This window comes from Physeter macrocephalus, chromosome 7 (assembly GCF_002837175.3).
Source record: "Physeter macrocephalus isolate SW-GA chromosome 7, ASM283717v5, whole genome shotgun sequence".
In the NCBI taxonomy this organism is placed as follows: domain Eukaryota; kingdom Metazoa; phylum Chordata; class Mammalia; order Artiodactyla; family Physeteridae; genus Physeter; species Physeter macrocephalus.
This window is the reverse complement of record NC_041220.1, coordinates 26,034,601-26,041,525: the sequence shown is the minus strand read 5'-3', so window position 1 is coordinate 26,041,525 and position 6,925 is coordinate 26,034,601.

Below are 6,925 nucleotides of genomic sequence, written 5' to 3'. Positions count from 1 at the left end.
TGTCTTTTTGTCTTGTTTATGGTATCCTTTGCTGTGCAAAAGCTTTTACGTTTCATTAGGTCCCATTTGTTTATTTTTATTTTTATTTCCATTACTCTAGGGGGTGGGTCAAAAAAGATCTCGCTGTGGTTTATGTCAAAGAGTGTTTGTCCTATGTTTTCCTCTAAGAGTTTAATAGTGTCTGGTCTTACATTTAAGTCTTTAATGATTTGGAGTCTATTTTTGTGTATGGTGTTAGGTAGTGTCCTAATTTCATTCTGTTACATGTAGCTGTCCAGTTTTCCCAGCACCACTTATTGAAGAGGCTATCTTTTCTCCATTGTATGTTCTTGCCTCCTTTGTCATAAATTAAGTGCCCATATGTGCGTGGGTTTATCTCTGGGCATTCTGTCTTGTACCATTGATCTACATTTCTGGTTTTGTGCCAGTACCATACTGTCTTGATTACTGTAGCTTTGTGGTTTAGTTTGAAGTCAGGTAGTAGCAATCCAAGAACATGATATATTTCTCTGTCTGTTTATATCATCGTTGATTGCTTTCATCAGTATTTTATAGTTTTATGAGTACAGGTCTTTCGCCTCCTTAGGCAGGTTTATTCCTAGGTATTTTATTCTTTTTGTTGCAATGGTAAATGAGAGTATTTCCTTAATTTCTTTTTCTGATTTTTCGTTGTTAGTGTATATGAATGCCAGAGATTTCTGTGCATTAATTTTGCAACCTTACCAAATTCAATGATTAGTTCTAGTAGTTTTCTGATGACATCTTTAGGATTTTCTATGTATATTATCATGTCGTTGGCTGAAGGTGACAGTTTTACTTCTTCTTTTCCAATATTTATTCCTTTAATTTCTTTTTCTTCTCTGATTGCTGTTGCTAGGATTTCCAAAACTATGTTGAATAAGAGTGGTGAGAGTGGATATCCTTGTTTTGTTCCTGATATTTGTGGAAATGCTTTCAGTTTTTCACCATTGAGTATGATGCTTGCTGTGGGTTTGTCATATATGGCCTTTATTATGTTGAGGTAGGTTCCCTCTATGCCCATTTTCTGGAGAGTTTTTATCATAAATCAGTGTTGAATTTTGTCAGAAGCTTTCTCTGCATCTACTGAGAGGATCATATGGTTTTTATTCCTTGATTTGTTAATATGATGTATCACATTGATTAATTTGTGTATATTGAAGAATCCTTGCATCCCTGGGATAAATCCCACTTGATCATGGTGTATGATCCTTTTAATGTGCTGTTGGATTCTGTTTGCTACCATTTTCTTCAGGATTTTTGTATTTATGTTTGTCAGTGATATTGGCCTATAATTTTCTTTTTTTGTGATATCTTTTTCTGGTTTTGTTATCAGGGTGATGGTGGCTTTGTAGAATGAATTTGGGGGTGTTTCTCCCTCTGCAATTTTCTGGAAGAGTTTGAGAAGGATCAGTGGTAGCTCTTCTCTAAATGTTTGATAGAATTCACCAGTGAAGCCATCTGGTCCTGGAGTTTTGTTTGTTGGAAGATTTTAAATTACAGTTTCAATTTCATTACTTGTGATAAGTCTGTTTATATTTTCTAATTCTTCCTGGTTCAGTCTTGGAAAGTTATACCTTTCCAAGAATTTGTCCATTTCTTCATGGTTGTCCATTTTATTGGCATATAGTTGTTTGTAGTAATCTCTTATAATCCTTTGTATTTCTGCAGTGTCAGTTGTGATTTTCCCTTTTTCATTTCTAATTTTATTGATTTGCATCCTCTCCTTTTTTTTCTTGATGAGTTTGGCTGAGGGTTTATCAATTTTGTTTATCTTTTCAAAGAACCAGCTTTTAGTTTTCTTGATATTGAGGTGAGATTGAATTGCTATGAACTTCCATCTTAGAACTGCTTTTGCTGTGTCCCATAGGTTTTGGGTCATTGTGTTTTTGTTGTCATTTGTTTCAATGTATTTTTTATTTCTTCTTTGATTTCTTCAGTAATCTCTTGGTTATTTAATAGTGCACTGTTTTTTTTTTCTTGATGAGTTTGGCTGAGGGTTTATCAATTTTGTTTATCTTTTCAAAGAACCAGCTTTTAGTTTTCTTGATCTTTGCTTTTGTTTTCTTCGTTTCTATTTTATTTATTTCTGCTCTGATCTTTATGCTTTCTTTCCTTATACTGACTTTGGGTTTTCTTTGTTCTTCTTTCTCTAGTTGTTTTAAGTGTAGGGTTAGATTGTTTATTTGAGATTTTTCTTGTTTATTGAGGTGAGATTGAATTGCTATGAACTTCCATCTTAGAACTGCTTTTGCTGTGTCCCATAGGTTTTGGGTCATTGTGTTTTTGTTGTCATTTGTTTCAATGTATTTTTTATTTCTTCTTTGATTTCTTCAGTAATCTCTTGGTTATTTAATAGTGCACTGTTTAGCCTCCATGTATTTGTGGTTTTTACAGTATTTTTTCCTGTAATTGTTTTCCAATCTCATAGCATTGTGGTCAGGAAAGATGCTTGATATGATTTCAATTTTCTTAAATTTATTTAGGCTTGATTTGTGACCCAAGATGTGATCTATCCTGGAGAATGTTCCGTGTGCACTTGAGAAGAAAGTGTGTTCTGCCACTTTGGGGTGGAATGTTTGATAAATATCAATTAGATCTACCTGGTCTATTGTGTTATTTAAAGCTTGTGTTTCCTTATTAATTTTCTGTTTGGATGATCTGTCCATTGGTGTAAGTGGGGTGTTAAAGTCCACCACTATTATTTTGTTACTGTCAATTTCTCCTTTCATGGTTGTTAGCATTTGCCATATGTATTGAGGTGCTCCTGTGTTGGGTGCATAAACATTTATAATTGTTATATCTTCTTCTTGGATTGATCCTTTGATCACTGTGTAGTGTCCCTCCTTATCTCTTGTAACAGTCTTTATTTTAAAGTCTATTTTATGTGATATGAGTATTGCTACTCCAACTTTCTTTTGATTTCCATTTGCATAGAATATCTTTTCCATCCCTTCACTTTCAGTCCTTATGTGTCCCTAGGTCTGAAGTGGGTCTCTTGTAAACAGCATATATATGGATCTTGTTTTTGTATCCATTCAACCAGTCTGTGTCTTTTGGTTTGGACATTTAATCCATTTATATTCAAGGTTATTAAATTCAATATGTATGTTCTTGTTACCATTTTCTTAATTGTTTTTGGTTTGTTTTTGTGGATCTTTTCCTTCTCTTGTGTTTCCTGCTTAGAGAAGTTTCTTTAACAATTGTTGTGAAGCTGGTTTGGTGGTGCTGAATTCTCTTAGCTTTTGCTTGTCTGAAGATCTTTTAACTTCTCCACTGAATCTGAATGAGATCCTTGCTGGGTAGAGTAATCTTGGTTGTAGGTTTTTCTCTTTTATCACTATAAGTATATCCTGCCACTCCCTTCTGGCCTTCAGAGTTTCCGTTGAAAAATCAGCTGGTAACCTTACGGGGATTTCTTTGTATGTTATTTGTTGTTTTTCCCTTGCTGCTTTTAATATTTTTTCTTTGAATTTAGTTTTTGTTAGTTTGATTAATATGTGTCTTAGTGTGTTTTTCCTAGGGTTTATCCTGTTTGGGACTCTTTTTGCTTCCTGGACTTGGGTGACTGTTTCCTTTCCCATGTTAGGGAAGTTTTCAACTATAATCTCTTCAGATATTTCTCAGACCCTTTCTTTTTCTCTTCTTCTTCTGGAACCCCTATAGTTTGATTGTTGGTGCGTTTAGTGTTGTCCCAGAGGTCTCTGAGGTGGTCTTCAATTCTTTTCATCCCTTTTTCTTTATTCTACTCATCAGCAGTTATTTCCTCCATTTTGTCTTCCAGCTCACTTATTCGTTCTTCTGCCTCAGTTATCCTGTTATTGATTTCTTCTAGTGTATGTTTCATTTCAGTTATTGTGTTGTTCATCTCTGTTTGTTCTTTAGTTCTTCTAGATCTTTGTTAAACATTTCTTGTATTTTCTCAATCCATGCCTCCATTCTATTTACAAGATTCTGGATCATTTTTACTGTCATTATCTGAATTCCTTTTCGTGTAGATTGCCTATTTCCTCTTCATTTATTTGGTCTTGTAGGTTTTTACCTTGCTCCTTCATCTGTGACATTTTTTTGCTGTCTCATTTTTTTTTTTTTTTTTATGAGTGGGATGGAATCATTGTTGTGTTTCCTGGTGGAAGTATTCTTCTCTTTGAAACTGAGACTTCTAAACCAGCAGTTCATAATGTCACAGGAACAGGGAGCAAACATTTTGCAAAAAGGGTCACTAGGAGAAATAGTGAGTGGTACCCCTCCCATTTCTATCCCTTGGTTTCTGGACCTGTGAATCCTGGCTATGAGAGAAATAGCACCATGTATTGGATGCTGATTCAGAGCATATACAGCATTCTGGAGAACTTTGCTACAGTCCTGCAAGTTCTAGTCACCTAGTGGCACCGTAACTGAGTCTTCAAAAGGCTATTCCACCATTCTGTCAAGTCATCTGCTTCAGGATGGTGGGATACATGGTAAGATCAGTGAATTTCATGAGCGTGGGTCCATTACCTCACTTCATTTGCTATGAAGTGAGTTCCTTGATCAGAAGCAATGCTGTGTAGAATACTGTGATGGTGGATAAAGTATTCTGTAAGTTCATGGATGGTAGTTTTGGCAAAAGCATTGTGTGCAGGGAAGACAAATTCATATCCAGAGTAAATGTTTATTCCAGTAAGAACAAAATATTCCCTCTTCCATGATGGAAGGAGTCCAGTGTAATCAACCTGCCACCAGGTAGCTGACTACCACCCAAGGAACTGGTGCCATGGTGTTGGTCTCTGCTGTTGACAGGTTGGGCACTCAGCAGTGGCCATAGCCAGGCCTTGGTAGGTGGAAGTCCATGTTGCTGAGCCCATGCATAACCTCCATCCCTGTCACCATGACCACTTTGTCCATGAGAACATTGGGTGAATACAGGGGTGGCTGGGGAAAAAGTGATTCAGTATGTAATCATATGTCTGGACATTTCTCCTTCCAATGAAAGTGAACAACCAGGTTCACTGCTTGAAGTTCACCTGCTGGGAGGAGTTCCTTCACTACTGTCCTTCAGGGATGTCCCAGAACAAGGGGCTGTAGTGCTATAGCCATCCACTTTTGGTTGGTGCTTGCATATTGTCCAAAATCATCTGTAAACCAGGCCAGAGTCTTCTCTTCCTCTGTCAACTGATTTAGGGAACTCCCCATGAGGCCATAGATGCAGATTTATTTCTCACTGTGGCATGCAAATGTCTTACCATTAAGTCTAGAGTAGTTCCTGTTCCAGGTCCATCTTTTGCTCACCAGGTCCAATCCGTATGCTGTCATCAATGTAATGGAGCAGTGTGATGTCTTGTGGAAGAGAAAGGCAATCAAGATACTTGTGAATTAAATTATGATCCCCTAAGTTAGGACTGGAGAGTTTAGTCCCCTGAGACAGGAAAGTGAAGGTGTATTGCTGCTGGCCTTGCTAGCTGGAAACAAACTGCTTCTGGTGGTCCTACCAATAGGTATACAGAAAAAACATTTGTCAGATCAGTAGCTGCATACCAGGTACCAGGGAATGTGTTAATTTGCTCAAGCAATGAAACCACATCTGGTGGAATAACTGTAGTTGGAGTCTCCACCTGGTTAAGCTTACGATAGTCCACGGTCATTCTCCAAGATCCATCTGTCTTCTGAACAGTTTAAATAGGTGAGTTGAATGGGGATGTGGTGGGAATCACCACTCCTGCATCTTTCAAGTCCTCGATTGTGACACTAATCTCTGCAGTCTTTCCAGGAATATGGTAGTGCTTTTGGTTTACTATTTTCCTAGGTAGAGGCAGTTCTAATGGATTCCACTTGGCCTTTTCCACTTGAATAGCCCTCACTACACAGGTCAAGGAACCTTTGTGGGGATTCTGCTAGTTTCTGAGTATATCTGTTCCAATAATTAATTCTGGTATTGAGGAAATAACCACAGAATGGGTTAGGGGACCCACTGGGCTCACTCACTGTGAGACAGACTTGAGCTAAAATTCCATTGATCACTTGACCTCCATACATTCCTACTCTACCTGGTAGATCACAATGATGTTTTTGATCTCCTGGAATTAGTGTCAGTTCTGAGTCAGAGTCCAGTAGTCCCCCAAATCTCTGAGTATTTCCTTTTGCCCAATCACAGTTACCCTGGCAAAAAGCTGTAGGTTACTTTGGGGAAGGCTGGGAGAAAGATTAACTGAGTAAATTTTTGGCAGTTCATCCAAGGGGCTCTGGGTCTACAAACTGGCTCAAGTCTGGGAACTAAATGAAGGACCATGACTCTTTCTTTTCATGATTCAGGTTAGACTTGTCTTCACTTGTCCTAGAACTTTCCTGCTTATACAGATCAAGTAAGAATTTAGTAGGCTTCCTATCTATTTCATTCCTAGGAGCACCATGATCCACTAGCCAATGCCTTAGGTCCATGCAAGTCAGACTTTTCTGATTGCTACGTCTCTGCTGTCCATTATGGTAACCAGAGCACCTTGCCTTTGGCAGTTAAGGGCTGCCACTTGATCCCTGCTCTCTGAGATTCAGTCACTCCCATTGCATTTAGGTTTTCCAATTCAGTGACTGCAGTCCCTGCTATAAGGCCTGGCCTATAAAGAAGAGCGATCACAGAGTTCTTCAGAGATGTTGGGGCTCCTCTCACAAGTTTATTTCTCACGGTAGTGGTGAAAGATATGTTTTCTGGACCCTTCTGATATGGATACATAGGTCTTAAATGACAAATCCACTCTAACATTCCAATCTCCTTAAGCCTTTCAATCCCTTCCTCCATATTAAACCGACGCAGGTCTAGCATTTCTAATTTGCCCACTGTTGGATGATTGAGATCACTAAGGGAATTAGTGTAGATGGGAGAAGAGAAATAGCTCTAAGTTGGGCTCTATAATATTAAGATATTTGGAAGACT